The sequence below is a fragment of the Acanthaster planci genome, linkage group LG15 (assembly GCF_054643075.1).
Source record: "Acanthaster planci isolate LZ-2023a linkage group LG15, COTS_SCS, whole genome shotgun sequence".
Classification (NCBI taxonomy): domain Eukaryota; kingdom Metazoa; phylum Echinodermata; class Asteroidea; order Valvatida; family Acanthasteridae; genus Acanthaster; species Acanthaster planci.
The window spans coordinates 4,497,664-4,514,264 of record NC_141791.1 but is presented as its reverse complement, the minus strand read 5'-3'; the positions used below and the strand labels follow the sequence as shown (position 1 = coordinate 4,514,264).

General features: G+C 41.1%; 2 long non-coding RNA genes across 3 annotated transcripts; one reads left to right on the top strand and one right to left on the bottom strand.

The window, feature by feature from the left end:
- Window positions 1-1,465: 1,465 nt before the first annotated feature.
- LOC110985103 (uncharacterized) lies at window positions 1,466-14,673 on the top strand. The gene is made up of 2 exons (XR_002598925.2): window positions 1,466-1,862; window positions 11,909-14,673. It is a non-coding gene; the product is annotated as an uncharacterized LOC110985103 (long non-coding RNA).
- On the bottom strand, window positions 4,467-8,122 carry LOC147796604 (uncharacterized). 2 transcript variants are annotated; one of them, XR_015427836.1, is made up of 5 exons: window positions 7,814-8,122; window positions 7,547-7,602; window positions 7,216-7,318; window positions 7,002-7,083; window positions 4,467-6,776 (listed from the first exon to the last, which is right to left on the bottom strand). It is a non-coding gene; the product is annotated as an uncharacterized LOC147796604 (long non-coding RNA). The 2 variants fall into 2 exon arrangements; XR_015427835.1 differs by having other exon boundaries at window positions 7,547-8,122.
- Window positions 14,674-16,601: the final 1,928 nt, after the last annotated feature.

Here is a 16,601-nt window from a genome sequence, read left to right as displayed (position 1 = left end):
TACTTCCGTGGGAATGACACTTAGTCGGACCCAACATCTTCAAATGGCATTCTAACAGGGTCCGACAACCATTTTGATGTAATTTGGTGGCAAGTGCAGGGGATGCCCTTCTGTGGCACAAATATCGCCCCATTCCTTTTACATTTTTAGGGTTCCCCCCCCCCATCGGCTCCTACTCACCAGCACGGATCTACACTATTGTTCAAAATAATGTCACTTCCTGGGGGTGGATCCAAGATTTTTAGCTGGGGATCAGACAATAATTTTGGTTCGTACACAGGGGAATGTGCTATACTTCAAGTTGTCACCATTGGCAGAGCTATACATACACGCAATATAAGAACCCTTCATGATTGATTCTTTTAGGGGTCTCCCAACCTTTAGACGTAGGCCCCTTAAAAAGTCAGTAACACAACTGGGAATGGGCGGGGTCTCCCACCCATCCGCGCCTGTTTTTTTTCCTAATTTAATGGAATTAACATTAATCTGATTGGTGGCATGGTGGCAATAGTCTTTCGCAAGTTCAGCAATGGTACAATGTGGTAGGCGATTTTGTCGTACAAAAAGTGAAACAGGAAATAAGCATAATTATGTTGGTTGACTTGATCTCGTGACCAGTTTCGATTCACGAGCGTGCCGTTGTCTCCTTAAAACGGGCCATAAAACAGGCACCTTTTCAGCACTTGTTAGTGTTAAAGTCCACTTTGCTCGACATGGCTGGCTTGAACAGTATGGCTGTCGCTCCTCCCTCACCCTGCTGCAAAAATAGAAAAAAAAATTAAAAGAAAAAACTGACCTCTTCCACTGTCAATGGTTTATGAGTTTGCTGCTGATGAATGCTCTATCCCCTCCCCAAGCTTTCCCGTGGAAAAAAGATGCTTTGGCTTTCCCCTACTGGGAAGACTCCCGTGGACGCCCATGTTGGAATGTTTTGTCATTGTTTCAGGTCCTTTCCTGCTCCCTTCGTCCCTGACCCTATCCCCTCCCCTCCAGCTCAGACCTCGCCTTCTATTTGCTCCCTATATTCCGCTTTACATCCTCCATGCAGTCTCGCCTATAGTCAATTTTTTCTCACCTACTATGATACCTTTTTCTGATGACCTGTATATTCTAGTCAGTGTGCTTGTATTTATTTCTTCGCCGAATACCACTGTGGAACTAATCTCTGTAATTATTAAATTTGTCATTACGAGGTTTCAACGGCTAGGCGATCCACCTGCTCGTCCCCAACTGTCCTTACGGGGTGCTAGGAAGAACAAAATGTTTTTCACAAATCTTGTGAAGGGAATGCGTCGTAGCTACGATTTACATGCACAAAGCATTATGGGTCCTTTTCTTCATACGTCAAGGCACGTATGTTCATTTCACGTGTCATGCTCTGGTCGAAGCTTGGATCCGCGCTCGTGGAAAAAGGTACGTCACGCATTTGCACTTCCCAGCGCCGGCGCTCAACAGTACATGTACAGTACACTGACGGCGGGAACGAGTGCCGATTGCTAGTCTTTGTTCTTAGAGGTTGCTGTCTGTGTGTTTCACCAACGCACCGCCCTGTGGAGGAGTATTGTGACCAACTGTATTATACCACTGTGCACGAGCTATCGGCGGTAATAATAAACAGTAACGTCTTGCAACCAAGACTAGACGAACGCATACTTACGGACGGCGCCTCGTGACCGGCCGCGCCTCAGTTCCGTTCATCACCGAGTCTCTCAACGGTCCGTGTGCAGAAGCGATACGTTTTTCTTTACCATTCAGCAGCGCATCCTTGCATTTGCAGAGACACTTCGGAAATTACCACCATGATTAGCAGACTGTGTTTTGCCCTGTGCATTGTCCTCCTCATGGTTGTGATGGTGGTGTCGGTAAGTTTATGAAACACATTACACTTTAAGGATTTACTCTTTATGTCATTCAAGTCTATGCTCTGTCGCCCGATTGCGCAGGAATATCACCTTTCCTTCTGCCTGTAAATATATTGGATTTGGAAGTACAGGCACAAGTTTAATTCAAGCTATATGTTCATTCTAAAGATGAATTTTGCGCGTAATGCTTGGAGATGCGGGTCCTTTCTCGGAAAGAAGCAGGTGACAAAAGCTGGGGTGGATTTTTTTTTATCATTTTTAGTTCACGATTGCTGAGTACAGCGCTTTTCGGAACCAGCCGCCATGGCGTTGCCAACTGCCTTGAATAACATACCCGTGACCCGGTTTAATCATATGCCACATTCCGTACGGGGGCAAAATTCTCGATAGTTCGATGGCTTGGCCAAGTTGGCTTCTGTTCCATGTCTATTGTGCAGTCGAGTTAAGGTTTCAAACTTCATCATGATGTACTGAGGAACGTTTTGTTTTATAGGTTTCAGTGCACATGTTTGCAAGACAAAGATAACAGATTTTTTTTATCCTGGGTGTATACACAACCCTGGCATGCCCAAATTTAGCCCTGGTGTAGTTGATATACATCGTGCGCATGTAATGTACCCTATTCTTAATCTTATTGCCCGTTTCATGTGCTCGTTCCTACTCACAGGGCAGGGGAACAAGGATTCAGTGTCTCTGCCCCCTTAATGTCGTTCAATTAGAAGTTCCACGTCCATTATTCAAAAAATGATACATGGGCTTGAGGTTAGAGGACAGCCTTTTTAAATGAAATCCTGCAGCTTCACTGTTGTTTCCCGTGAGCTTTAGAATTTGTGTGCATGTAATCAGTGCATGGAGAAGGCGGGCTCTGTAGTTTTTTATTGTCATTCAATGCATATTAGGCATTCAAATATTAAAAGTGTCTGACATTTGGCTTCTCTTTGTTTCATATTTCTAAATCATACGTCGAATTGACTTTTGCTATATTTTGTTCTGATCTGTCTGTTCCGTTGTTTCCACACATAAAAGAATGAATGAAATCATGTCAGACTATTTTCAAGGCTTTGTTGTGGTGATAGTTTAGTTAGCAAAGACTCGTTTTGAAAACAACGAAACACGAATATCAAATACGACTAACATGACTTTACAGAAATGCCTATGAAACAATGGGTAGTACGTAATGTCAAATGATTCGAAAGTAGTTTTGTTTCAGTAATTTATCAAAACTTAAAACGGAAACATGCTTCCATTGTTTCCGCTCCCGCAACATTGATACATCATCGGCATAATAATACCCGCTGTATATGGTAATCGGCATGACTTTTGTGACAAACACTTTTGGAAAATAGTATTTAGGAAATAAGTTGTCTCATTTAGGTAACCACCTATCCTGTTTGTTCTATGTAGTGTGGTTAGCTTTCCTGCCTTTGTGCATATAGCCATGCAGCCTGATTGGGGGTTGAGGAGCATAATATTAGAAAACTCCTCACGGATACGACCATCCGGTGGACATGTCTGGAATAAAAATCGCAGTCCATTGACTTTGTCTCGACTGTGGTATTACAAATGCGTGCATAATATGTAAATGCAGGCCTTGGCCTATATATGTCGTTCGTGTATATCCCAGACTGCTTCCCGTTTCATTTATAGCTTTTGTCATTTGAGTAGTTTTCAACAAACAAACCCATTTGTGTGCTTTTATTACTTTATGCGTTGTTTTTGATAAATTTTGCTCGTTCGAGGTCACGTTGAATGTCTCGTGAACATTTCGCGTATGAAGATAGGGCCAACCCACAAGATTGCAAGATATAATGTATACACTTTTTACATCCAGAATGTCTGAAATATTCTCGCTATTCCCAAAGAGTTTTCAAATTCCAGACGTTCATTTTATCAAGCGTCAAATCCCCGATAATTGGCAACAACAGTCTGGACGCATTTTCAGTCATTTGGCTTTTGATTAAAATCACATCTGACCGTGATTTATGAGCTTCGTTTTAAGTTAACTGTGCGGTACTTCACATTGCATCAGAGAGTGGATTTCTCGATTATAGTAACCGTGCAGCTGGAAGAGTAATGCACGGCCCAGTCTTCAAAAATGTCCACCGCGGTGTGGGTTTCTGCGGTAACTTGGTAACATGGTCCTAAAGTTTCATTTGGGGGAATTGTTTTCGACAGTGGCAGCATGGTACTGTGCCATTTCAGAGCGCGACCTGTGACTTGAGCTGGGAAAATTTCCAACAGTCAGGACACTTCCGCCTCGGGAGTTCAGTTCAGTTATAGGCTTACATGTACCAGAATTATTACTCTCGGTCAGAGGATCACGTTGGTTGGTGTATTACATTCCTGAGCTGCCGGTACCACGGCAGGAACTATGAATAAAAACATTGTCTTATAGTCAAGGAGCACGGACCCTGAAAAAATGAAAGTTCTCAACCCTCATAACATCTAAGGTCTGACAGCATAACTTGGTGGAATAGACCTTAGAGAACATTTCTAGGTAGTATGTGGCCTCAAATTGTGGTAGCACTTTTGCGCTATACGTAAAAATATTACAATATTTTGAAAATGCGATAAATAATAAAACACAAAAGAAAATTCGAAGTCTTGCTTTAAGCTGCAACTTCTAGCTTCTGTTTTTATTTCATTTCCCAAGAAATGGATAATGAAACATTATAATCCCTTAATCTGTCACAAATGTACATGTCAAGGACTTGGGAGGTCCAAACAATGCTGCCACGCCCATTTTTCGGTTGTAGGGCGGGAACGTGTAACTCATGTTCTAGTGGCTCATCAAATTTAGCGTATTTGTATAAATGGATTCCCATTTCTTGAACATTTCAGTGTTTTAGGTGGTCAAGGCAGCACTACCAAGTCCATTTTTCATTTACAGAAAAATGCAAATTCCTCATTTGAGGCTTATCCTATCAGATTTAATTAAACTCATACTTTAATTTGAACTGACTAATTGTGGCTGCGGATATGCTACACCACACAGTGTAGCATATCTGCAGCCACACAAGTGGGGCTAACTAATGTCTCCTCATATGAATTCAAATTAAGTTCCTATTTTCTTTCAACCAAATAATATTTTAAGGCCTTAGGTGTCAATAAGGCTTTACCACAGCCACTTTTTAAGTTCCACAGGAAATTTCAAGCCCTTGTTTTGCATATTTCTTTTGGAATTGATACTGCATGGTTGCAATGCAAATTTGTAATCCACTCAAATCTGCATCATACTCCCATTTTCTTACAACAAAGCAACATTTAAGGGACTTTCTTGTTAAAGAAATATTGCCACATCATGTTTTTAAGTTAAAGAATGCAAATATTAGCTTAAGGTTTCTGTCGCTACTGTAATAGTACACTGGCTGTAAATTACTTGTGTCAGATGTATTATGTCAGGCAACTTTCGGGCACATACATGTGGACTAGGAAATTAAATTACATGTAGCTGCATGCTCGACAAAAAAACCCAATCTTCTTACTTGTGTTGCTGGCGTGTAGAAAACCAATTTCTAATTGTAGGCTGCCTGTCCCATTGTGAAATTTCAAAAGAAACCTGTTTTTATCAAAAAAGACAGTTCTTTACAAAAACAGTTGATGCTTTTACTTGTATACTTATGCATCCAAGTCATCCTCACTGTCATCATCCAAAGTTTCCCCTGTCACGTTGTTTGGATTTTCACAATCTTCAGATGCCATGCAAGCACAGGACTCTGTACACGCCAGACCCTCTGTGTGGCAACGACAAACCCTGCATCTACAGAATGAAGTCTTGCAATTGCAGACTGTTAACTCAATTAATCCTCTTAGTGCTGGATCTTTCGTCATTAAAACTGATGTCTGCTTTGATCAATGTCGCTGCCTGATGTATTATTTTCTGCTGGTCGTCACTTGCATTCTCACCGGATGGAACCCCTTGCTTTGGATTAACACTCTGTGCATCCAATGTTGACCTCTGATGTGCAGCATTGATGACATCTTGCAAGCATACTGAGCTTGAGTACACAAGCTCAGACCTTGATGGCCCAAATGTCTGGTGGAAAACAATTCCATCACCAAAGTGGTTTTGCAATCTGTTTTTTAGCCGCTGATTGGTGTATGAGTCAGCAGATTCTCCATGATCTTTCAAACAATCTTTGTACTTTTTCAGCAGTGTTGTCATGTTGAAGGCTTTACCGGCTACAATGTCAGGTGAAATATCTGCAACCAACTCTCTCATTGCAATGTCAAATGTGCTCTCCTGTTTGCTTTCGATGGCAACTTGGCGCTTGAGATTTGACTTGCTCACATATGTGGAAAAGCAGGCTTTGTGATACTTTCCTTCAGCTGCCACAAGGTCATTATTGACACCACGCAGCACCCGCAGCAGCTCTTCATCTCCTCTACACTCAGCAGCATGATAAATAGTTTCACAGACTTGAAATGTGCTGGCCGCTACCATCAATTTCACTTTTTTGTGGGTTAGCTGTTTGCAGAACAGGCACTTCGACCAGTCAGTGGGAGTAGATTTGGATCTGGACACGCGTGGTGTTCCACTACTTGTATTTGAACCCGCACTACTGACTGTGGAAATCTCTGATGGAGTCGGGGAAATGGCACGTCTCCGTTTCAGAAAGTGACGCAGATTTTCCTTGCTTGTGAAGGCCTCATAGCATTTGGAATGCCAAAGAAATGAAAGTTCTGGCAGATGTCCAATGTCAAGCTTCAGACGTTCATACACATCGTCTTCACGGATTTCTAATGCAGAAATCAGTTTGGGTATAGAGGACGGCAGTGGTGTTCTTAGGGACTCATCTGTATCTATCTGGCAGATTACACACTTGTCAAAATTTGTTCGTCTTTTTCTCTTTGCAGGTAGAAGGACAAATGACCCCTCATCATCTTGGCTGTCCATGCTTGTGAGGATGGGCACTATAACATTGAAACAAACATAACAGCAACCAAATAAAATTAATGTTTGAAAGTGCCTTGAGAATTAACCACTACTTTTAACAACACAAATAACAGTATGGATAAATCTTTTTGAAATTATGTATATTTATTTATGAATCAAAATCTATTTCTTTTTAGTATACTGTTAGGCCACATGTCCAACGTAAACCATAAAAGAAACAGCAATGGGAGTGAAACACACACCTGCAACAACCCTTCTTGGTAGTTAGAAATAATCGCCAGAAGACAACATGGGATGAAGCGACTTGGCAAAGAAGTGACGTATCTGTTAAAATAAGAACGAAAAGGTTTCAGTAAATGTCTGGTCTGGAAGAAATATCAAAAGACCATCTAACTTTTTAAAAACAAATCCCCTATTCAAAAAAGCAACAGCAACATCAATTTGTGAAACACATACTCGTTCTTTTTAGTCCATGACAGTGAACTCCATTTGCTGTTGGCCCGCTGATGAAGATGGGACGATCATGACAAAGCTCTCACAGAGAAAAGACGTCTCGGTGCTGTATCATATGAAAGAAATGATTTTGTATTTTTTCACATGAATGATGTTGTCTAAAGTAGCAATTTAATTTAAGTGCTAAATATGGATACTACCCTCACAATGGTGCCAGTAAGACAGAGCCTGTTATCAGAAATCTTAATCAAGGCCCACATGTTTAATACAAAGTATAAAACACGTAGAAGAAAGGGTTACACCCAAGAAAGAGCGCTGAGAATGAAAAACACACCTGCATTATTAACCCTTCTTGGTCCGTTGGTAGTCAGAAATAATCATCAGAAGACACTATAAGATGAAGTGACATGGCAAAGAAGTGATGCATCTGTTAAAATAAGAACAAAAGGTCTTGTAAATGTCTGGAAGAAATATCAAAAGAGTATCGAACCGTGATCTGACATGGGTTTCCCCAAACTCACAATCCCCATATGACCATGGTCATGAACAAACATGACAAATCGTGTTGAAAAAAGTTATGCAAAACACTTCTGGAACCTACCAATAAGCTTGATTGTCCTCTTCAGTCATCAGGCAGAAGTCTGTCGAATGCTGCAACAAATGCCTTAGGCTTTTGTCAAACTTCAGAGACATTTGCAAGTCGAAAACTATGGATGATCTGCAACTAACGTGACTAAGCTATGCTTGCCATGTGTAACCTGATCTGAAACCCAGACCCGTTGCATGAAAAACGAATAGCTCTTTTTCATGTGAGGCACCAGACTATATGCAAAAACCAAAAGTTTTATTATTAATAATTTAAAATACTAATATTAAAGTGTTTTTTATAACAAATAACCATTAAAAAATAAAATCTTTGTAGTAAATATTTTATTATAGTTTTAAATGATATAAGTACCAAAACAAATGCGATAAAACTTGCACTAAAAAATACATTGTGTTATAAGCCTAATATGTAAACAGTGTTTGGTCTTTACAGAAATCCCCACTGAAAGAAGGCTTGACTCTTCAAAAAATCACGATTTTCTCAAAAGTGATACCACAATTTGACACCACATACTACCTAGTGAAGATGTGTAAGGTATAAACTACCACTTTATGAAGTCAAACCTTAGATGTTGGGGGTGTTGAGCTAACTCCTAAATTAGAGGGTTTTCTGGACTTTGCTCCTTGACTATTAAAGAAAACCCACTAAATAATGATGCATGACGCTTGGCCCCAAGTGGGGTCGCTCCAGTTCAAACAATGGGCCTATTCAGAGAGTTAGTCTGCACTGTGATAAAAGCACATCCTGCGCTGCGAAAACTGTGGTGCTAAAATAAAATCAACACTTTTTGGTGTTATCAGATGACCGCACCATAGGGTGTTACTTTGACACCGCTGGCGTTACTTTGCACACCAGTAAGTGTTACATTGCACTGGTGGGTGTTAAAATTAACATCAAATAACACTATTTTTTTAAATACTAGCGAAAAGTGTTGGTGGAGTCCTCTGATAACAACAGGGAGGGTTCACCCGAGTTTTTGCAGTGTGACAGAACTATTAAAATTTCAAAATTTACTATTAAAAAACCCCAAAAATAACTGGAAAAAGGAGCCCCAACCTACGCCCAAGCACCACTGAATTATTTCTCCAAGGATTTGACCAAAGTCGTGTGCCACCGGGAAAAAATCAGACTGAGTTGAAAGAATCTCAAAGAAGGCTTAACCGTTTCCTTGCTTTATGCGGCGACATAAGTTGAATCAACATATTGGATTGTCAAGATGCAAGGGCCTCTTTTTGAGACTAAGTATGTACATGTATACCCTGTCGGCAAGAATTTATTTACAGGGTGCGAATATTATAATGCTATAGAGACTATAGTCCCAGCTTCAATATAAACGTTGTACAACCGTATGTAGAGCTTACGTCCCAGCTCCATGCATGATGTGACGAGAAGGTCGCCAGCCAGCAAGTAATCGAGCACGATTGCAGAAAAACTGCACCCGAGATCTTTCAGTATCTACTACATGTACTCAGATTTCCACGGGGCCGGGTGCGCATGGTGAGCGTTCTGGGGCGCTCGAGCGGAGTCGACGGTCGGGATAAGGGTCAGGGTCATGTCATCAGACGTCTGGTTGCATAGACCTTGGGGACGCTGCTCGAATCAAGGACGCTGAAAACTCTCGAATGGGACGACTTCTCTGAGTATGTAAAAGCACTTCACTTACGATATTCGTGACATAATTCATGAGTGTGAATGAACTGTTCGACGTTCATGTGGGATTCAGCCTCCCCCAAATGTCCCTCGGTCATGTTATATCCTTTCCTTTTTTTCTGGATAGGCCATGCTTTTGTTATTATTTTGTAAAAACATGTAGAAGCTACCGTTGTGAGGGGCATTTTGTCTTGACGTACATACGTTTCCGTTTGCCACTGTGGTTTATGATCACGACCTTAAAATTATTTGATTCTAAACCTAGGTGTCATGATGCAAGTGTTAAATTCAACATACTTCAGAAGTTCGGAATGGCCGCGGAACCGATTTATATATTACAAAACAGGACACTGCTCTTAATGACACTAAAACTGTGGTTTAGTCCAAGATAGAACTAATACTGGGGAAGCATTGCACTTTTTAGCAGCTAGTTCGTGGTCGTGTGAAGTTGACTGACAAATGTCTTGGCAGATGGAAAATGCTGAAATCTGCACAGTGTCAGCTCATCAGATGGAACAACTCTTCATGTTAACGTAGACAATTTTAATACCTTCCAGCCCATGCAAATAGGTACAGAATTTAGTTAGGAAATCTGGAGAAATTTTGTTATACTCTCATGGAGAAAACACAGGGCTATGATCAGGATGCAGTTGCTAATTCACGCATACTGATCAACCAATCAAGATAGGAGATTTGAGCCAACGAGGGCTTAGGCTACTTTAAACTTTTAGCCATTGGGAAGGCTTCTAACTCTGCTGGCTCCGTTGGGGGTGGGGGGTAAGTGCAGCTTGAGGTCACTTTATCACAGCTCTTTGTGAGAAATACAATGGGGAAATTAAACTTGTAAAATTGCTCCCCTCCACCCCATCACCACCAATTGAATACATGTTGTATCAAGGAAGTTATCCAATATCTATATTGTTTAATTCAACCTGATTTTGCCAAATGGTTTACAACCATGGATGTCATTGGTGTCCAGGAGGTCCACCTGGAGCCACTGTTCCGCCCGTAGGTTTGAACAAGACAAAGTTAGGTAAACAATCCCATTAACCACCTCTAGGTTGGCAGCATAGGGCTTTTCTTGCAAACAGTGAAGGGCGTTTTCTGGCGGGAATTCGACAGACAGGTTAAAATTTCTCGTGCACTGGCATAAGGGGCAGTTAGTGTATTGCAGACAGTGGAATTTACCCATCATGTAATTTACATACTACATCTACATTGTATGACAATAGTTACAGTACATGATGACAGGAAATGGTAATGGCTCCATGTATCTTAAGGGGCTATTCCTCCTGTAGCTCAGCGCTAAGCGGGGGGACATCCTGTGCCTGGATGGTTTAATTAGTAGTTCGTTATTAATATTCATTCAGAAATTATTAGGTGTTGAAAGGTCTTGTCGCCCGTGATGAGTTGTTTGACCTGGTGATACCATTTGTTAAGGCTATTTCTTAATTGGGTCTAGTGTGCCCTAATTTTTGACAACGTCTGGTGAGCCTTGTGTATCAGGGCTGATGTACCCTGGCCTGGTGTTTCATGGTCTGTGGACCATGTATGGTGGGCCGGTTGTACCCTACTCATGGGTGGGTCTGGCAAGTCCTTCCTCCATGTGTAAACCAAGGTGGTCTGGTGTGCCCCACTTAATTTATTGCATTTTGTTGCCAGTTTGTCCACAGCACTGGTATCTGGCAAAATTTTGACTGATAAAGAAGAGCTGTGGCATATTCTCAATTATTCGTGTTTGTCCATTTTATCCCAGTCTGAGAATAAGCTGCATGCCTGTTAATCAAATAGGCGAGGCACCATGATAATTCCTACGCGCATCCGACCCCGGGCGCTCCGCTCCCGTAGTATCGATCGTGTCTTGCCAGTACGGTATTCATAAATTGCCAGCATGCTCAGAAGCGAATTGTGTGAATTGTCATGCACTCAAACGAAATTACTGGACATTTACTTTGTTGCTTTGAGTTAAGTTCCACTCCTAAAGGCGTATATAAGTATGCATTATTGTAATTCCCTCCGTCATCGGTATGGTACAGCCACCCTCTACATCGCAGCGTGTATTTCATCATGTTTCCCTTGAAATTTAAATTTTCGCAGTAAAATACATTATCTGCCGTTGTCATTCAGGGGTAGTCTCATAAAGTACAAGTAATTTCATTTATTAATTGGATACAGTTGCTGAACAACTCAAAACCAGTCATGTACATCTGCACCAAACGCATTCCCAGACTACTTATTTTTTGCAGATAGCAACTTTTAGAGAATTTTTTTTTCTCTCTTTTTCTTCCGTTTAGCATCAGAGATAGGTTTAGTTCAGGAATAAGGAGCCTACATTCTATATTAGCCATGTGTTTGGCAGCTGCTGAACCACTGTTATCGTGGGGCGTTGCCATTTTTTAAAATGTTGACGTATTGGAAATATTTTTCTTATTCCTACAGCAAACAGGCACTCCGGATATGCCCACCGCAGAGCCCACAAACGCACCGCAACCAGAGCCTACCGGGCCGACCGCGGAACCCCAGCCAGGCCCTGAGCCCACCGGCCAGCCGGAGCCAGACGCCGGTACGACCAAGCCCATGATGACCAGATCCGCTGCGACCGTCACCAACCTGAGCGCATTAGCTCTGCTGCTCAACGCCGCCGCCGGGTTGGCCCTCCTCCGTCAGTAGCCGGAGAGCCCGGGGTATCTACGACCACTTGCACCGACCATTGACATCACCGACGTTGTCCGGTCGCACAAACGTCGCAGCATTCTTCGGATTTGTACAGTCACGGGGAACATCGGGATTAAGCTTTGAGAACAAAGAATTTCACCCCCAGATTTCATTTTTTCCTTTTAGTGCCCGTTGGCGCTTGGCTTTCCATATAAGGGTGTTCATTGTCACTAACTTGTTGAAGAAAGTTGTAAGACTATTTATAGTTCAAACAATGGTTTTTTTCTCGACATACGGATTTCCAAGTATTAAGAGGCTATTTTGAATAAGGTTTACCTTTGTAAGGTCTTCTATAGCTTTTGTAGAGATTCGATTAAACATTTCTTTGCCCCACGGATCAACAAAGGATTATAAAGTTTACCGGTCAAGCAATACGAACTGTTATATGCTCACTGGTCAACTGATCTCATCCCGTGTCACCGTGGAGAGATCTTTTAATATTAAGAGTTCTTGGCCCACATTTTGTGTCTATTTGTACCCAAAAAGTTCCGGAATTTTTTAGGAGTAGGTCTTCCTTTCCCAAAATGTGTACCACATCGTCCATCTTCTCGACGTTCCAAGGTTACTTTCAGTCTTGCTCATTAATTTGAAACGCACAGGCGCTGTCTGTTGTTCCACAACTTCCACCAGAGTTTGCCTTCGCTACATAAATATTTATGCGACTTCCCATTTGGATGGTCAATCAAGATAAATGCTAGTGTATGACAGCCGGACATTTTTATTTACTGTGGCTTGTTTAGAATGGCATTGGCAGATGCCAGCTGGCGAAGACGTAGCATCTATACAAGCCTACCGCAGGGGAGGTATTTTTTCTACTATCGCTGGGTTTGATAGGCACCGTCCCGTCCATTCTGGACACGTTCGCTCTTGAACCCACAAATCACCTGAACATGGAACAACATTGAGCGGCTGCAGCTGAAATTTAAATCATGGACAGCAAATACCCCAAAGCCTTAATTTATGGATCTTTTCACAGCTGAACTCATCACGAAATGAAACAATAACAGTAAATGACGTCCATTAATAGAGTTCAACATGAAACGCTGCAAACACAGTGAAGTTGCCGTGTCTTGCCTTCTTCGTGATGTGCAGCCTTCTGTTATGAGGTCGATTTGTATGTGATGACGACTTGTTCACGCAAGCTTGCATACAATTTCATATACATATTGTACTCAGCCATGCTTGTTTGCCCAGTACTCATATTAATTTAAATTAAAGAACATAGTACTAAGAACGAAAATTGTACTAAAAGCAGGCTCATACTAAGATACTCAAAGGATATATTCGAGAATAGGTATCTCGTGAAAATACTCAGAACAATCTTTAACAGTCGCGGGATCTATATGTCGGGGATTTTGCGGCATGGTTTTAGTCATTAGTACCATTTTATGTCGACATTGTGACAAGTTTTTACTTTTGACCACAAGTCATAGCTATCTTAGAAATCCCCACAGTCCTAGTATTTTGTATATATAATTCGGACCATGGCAAATCTGGTTGGATGGAGTATGTTAGGCGAATACCTATCAGGCTTGTTGTCGTTTATACTGCGGTAGTATGGTAGCCTCTCTATCGACCCATGTTCTCATTACAGTGAGGTCATGGGGACTAGGGCAAAAGAATCCTGCAGTGCATACACCTGTCATGTCTTCAGCTTGTTCTTAATACCTCTGTATACGCCAACGCAACTGGGAGTTGAAAGGCTATAAGGTAAAAATAAGAAATCCTAATCATTGGTGTACTATTTAAATCTCATGAACAGCGAGCAGGGCAAATAAAGAATGAAGCCTATGATTATCCCCTTCCGATATGACCGCTGATTTATTTGCCATCTGCCCACCAACCGTGAGGAAATAAAATCAAAAGTAGACACATGTTTACTCTGTAAAAATATATATATTGTGGTGCGTGGTATCAGTTATGCTGTTCTTAGACACCACGTTAAACACTACATTTTTGCTGTGTCAGAAAGATCGATTGTGTCAAATTAATTTTCTCCCTAAATCTAATCAAAATGTGTTTAGTTTATGCACTTATTGGAAGTAGTAACCTTTTAGTTCGTACTGTAGATTAGCAGTTTAGTATATGCACTGAACAGTTTCAGTTTTAGCGTTGATAAATAAATATTTAATTTGCCTTATAAATGAGGAAACACGTTGTTGTTATTATCTGCTTTAATAATGTGACTTGGCAAAGCCGACAAATACATGCAAGTCACTAGCGAAGCGGCAATTCTTTATGGAAGCATGCACAGCACCAATTCGACCCTGACTATAGGCGTCTTAATCATTTAAAGATTAGCTGGAGCTATGCACTTTATTTGGAGGGGTGTTTCGTGCATGTGCTTTTATTATCACCCGCAATGCAATGTCTGCATGTCCCCGATATAGTGATGCAGTGAATCAAGTGAATGCAATTCTGTTCACCACGTGATAATGGAGTGTGTGTCATGTGTCACTGGAAAAATAAAAACTCCAGGGTGTCGTGAATGTATTGTGTATTGTGAGTGTATTGAATGTAACAGTTAATGATACATGCAGTTGTCATATGATACACATGTAGACATAACAGTGTTGACTTTAATTTCGGAGCGAGTTTTAAATTAAACAAATGGAAATTGATAAGTAGTATTTTGGAGACTAAACAGATTATGCTTTCTGTTTCCAAATTACGGAAAAAGTTACTCAGTTCTGGGTAAATACATACTTGTTTGTTCACTTTTATTTTCAGACTTCTTTAAACACTTTTTGTTAATAAAAGGTTTTCAAGGTTAGGCCTAAACTGATGGGCAGCATGATAAATTGTGCGTATATACATCTTGTGTCGATGGACTGCAGTTATCGATCCAACATTCTCAAAATGGGGGAGACATTACAAACGGGGGCGCCCCAGAATGGAAGTTACCCTTTGCGTGACATATTCTTCGTCTTAACGTTTGTCTATTAAAGTTAATTGCCGGATGGCACACCCCTAATGGATCCGCTACTGGATCATACCATTGTCGTATGTCGCATTGAACACGCCAACTGGAATTAAGGTCATCAATATGAAACTGCATTTCCTCAGTAACATAAACCCAGCAAATGGAATCAATCTTTGCTCTCAATTCTTCAGAAGGAAGTAGTGAAAGAACACGGCGAAAAGTCTGAGTGGGAATGAGGAAGAAAGTGCGTCCATACTTTTGGCAGTATCTTTCACAAGAAGAAAAAACGAGACTTAAAAAATTCTTATAAGGCCAGCATAAATCAGGAAAACCACACCGAACTATTAGCAAAACGCAGAAAGATTACATGATGGGTTGTCTTCAACGGTTACAAAGTAAGATTTTGACAATATAGCAAATTGAATATTTCACTGCTTAGAAAAAGACTGTAGGGGTTCGCAGACTTTTCTTTTATTATGAAGTGAACTGAAGAGGTCATTTCACTCGGCAACATTTTGTTCGGAGTAGGCCTACTACTAGCCCGATTACAGCTCCAATTTCATTTAAATGCTATGGAATCGAGGAGAAATTCTGATTTTGAAGGCAAAATTTCACACTTGTGAGGTTCAAAAAATGGTGATTTCTTCTGCAATATTTTCCAGAGCTTTACCACTTTGTGCTATGTTGTGTGGATTATCCAAACTGTAATTTGATTCATTTTTTATTAGCATTTTGGTCCACTATCGCCCAAGGTTCTACTGAGTCAATGAAGTGCATGGAGTCTTCAACTCCACTATGTATGTCCTAAATTTCATAATTCCTTGGTGTCTGCCGGAGATCTGAGCCCTAGGCAATTCCAGTGTTGTGGTACATTATAATTTTGTGCATCGCTGTGGCATTTCGCATTTGTTGTATTGTTTAATTTAATTTCATTTTTCATTTTATTCTTTCATTTTTATATTTGTTGGTGTGCATTAATTGCGTAGTGGCAGGGTGTTCTGTGTTATGGCGCCTTTACATATTTACGGGCGTCAACACTTCCTCCAAATGTTGTGTATCCGTCAAAATCGCTCCCGGGGCGATTTGGACGGCCGAACGCAAAGCACATGTGTGTTATGTAATGGAGTCGGTTTTTGTGTCCGTGAAAGTGAAGCGCATGAACTTGTCGTCTATGCAACGCACCCCCAAAAACCATATACTGGAAAGCGCCTTCAGAGTGCACTGTGACCTCGCGCAATAGAAAAATAGTAGACTCTTTGACTCATGTTTTTATGCGATTCGTGCATACAGCTGGAGCGGCTGACTCCGCCGTCTGGATTATTTATAAACTGAAATGCATGTAATTCACGATAGGGCATATTGTTTGATATTTAATCTAGCAACACCGAGAGTAAATCAACTCAACGCCTTATGTTTCCTGGCACGATACCAAACATATCCAATCACTTTACGTGACGGTCGCTGTAAACTCATTCCTGTCTCATTCATTTTGGG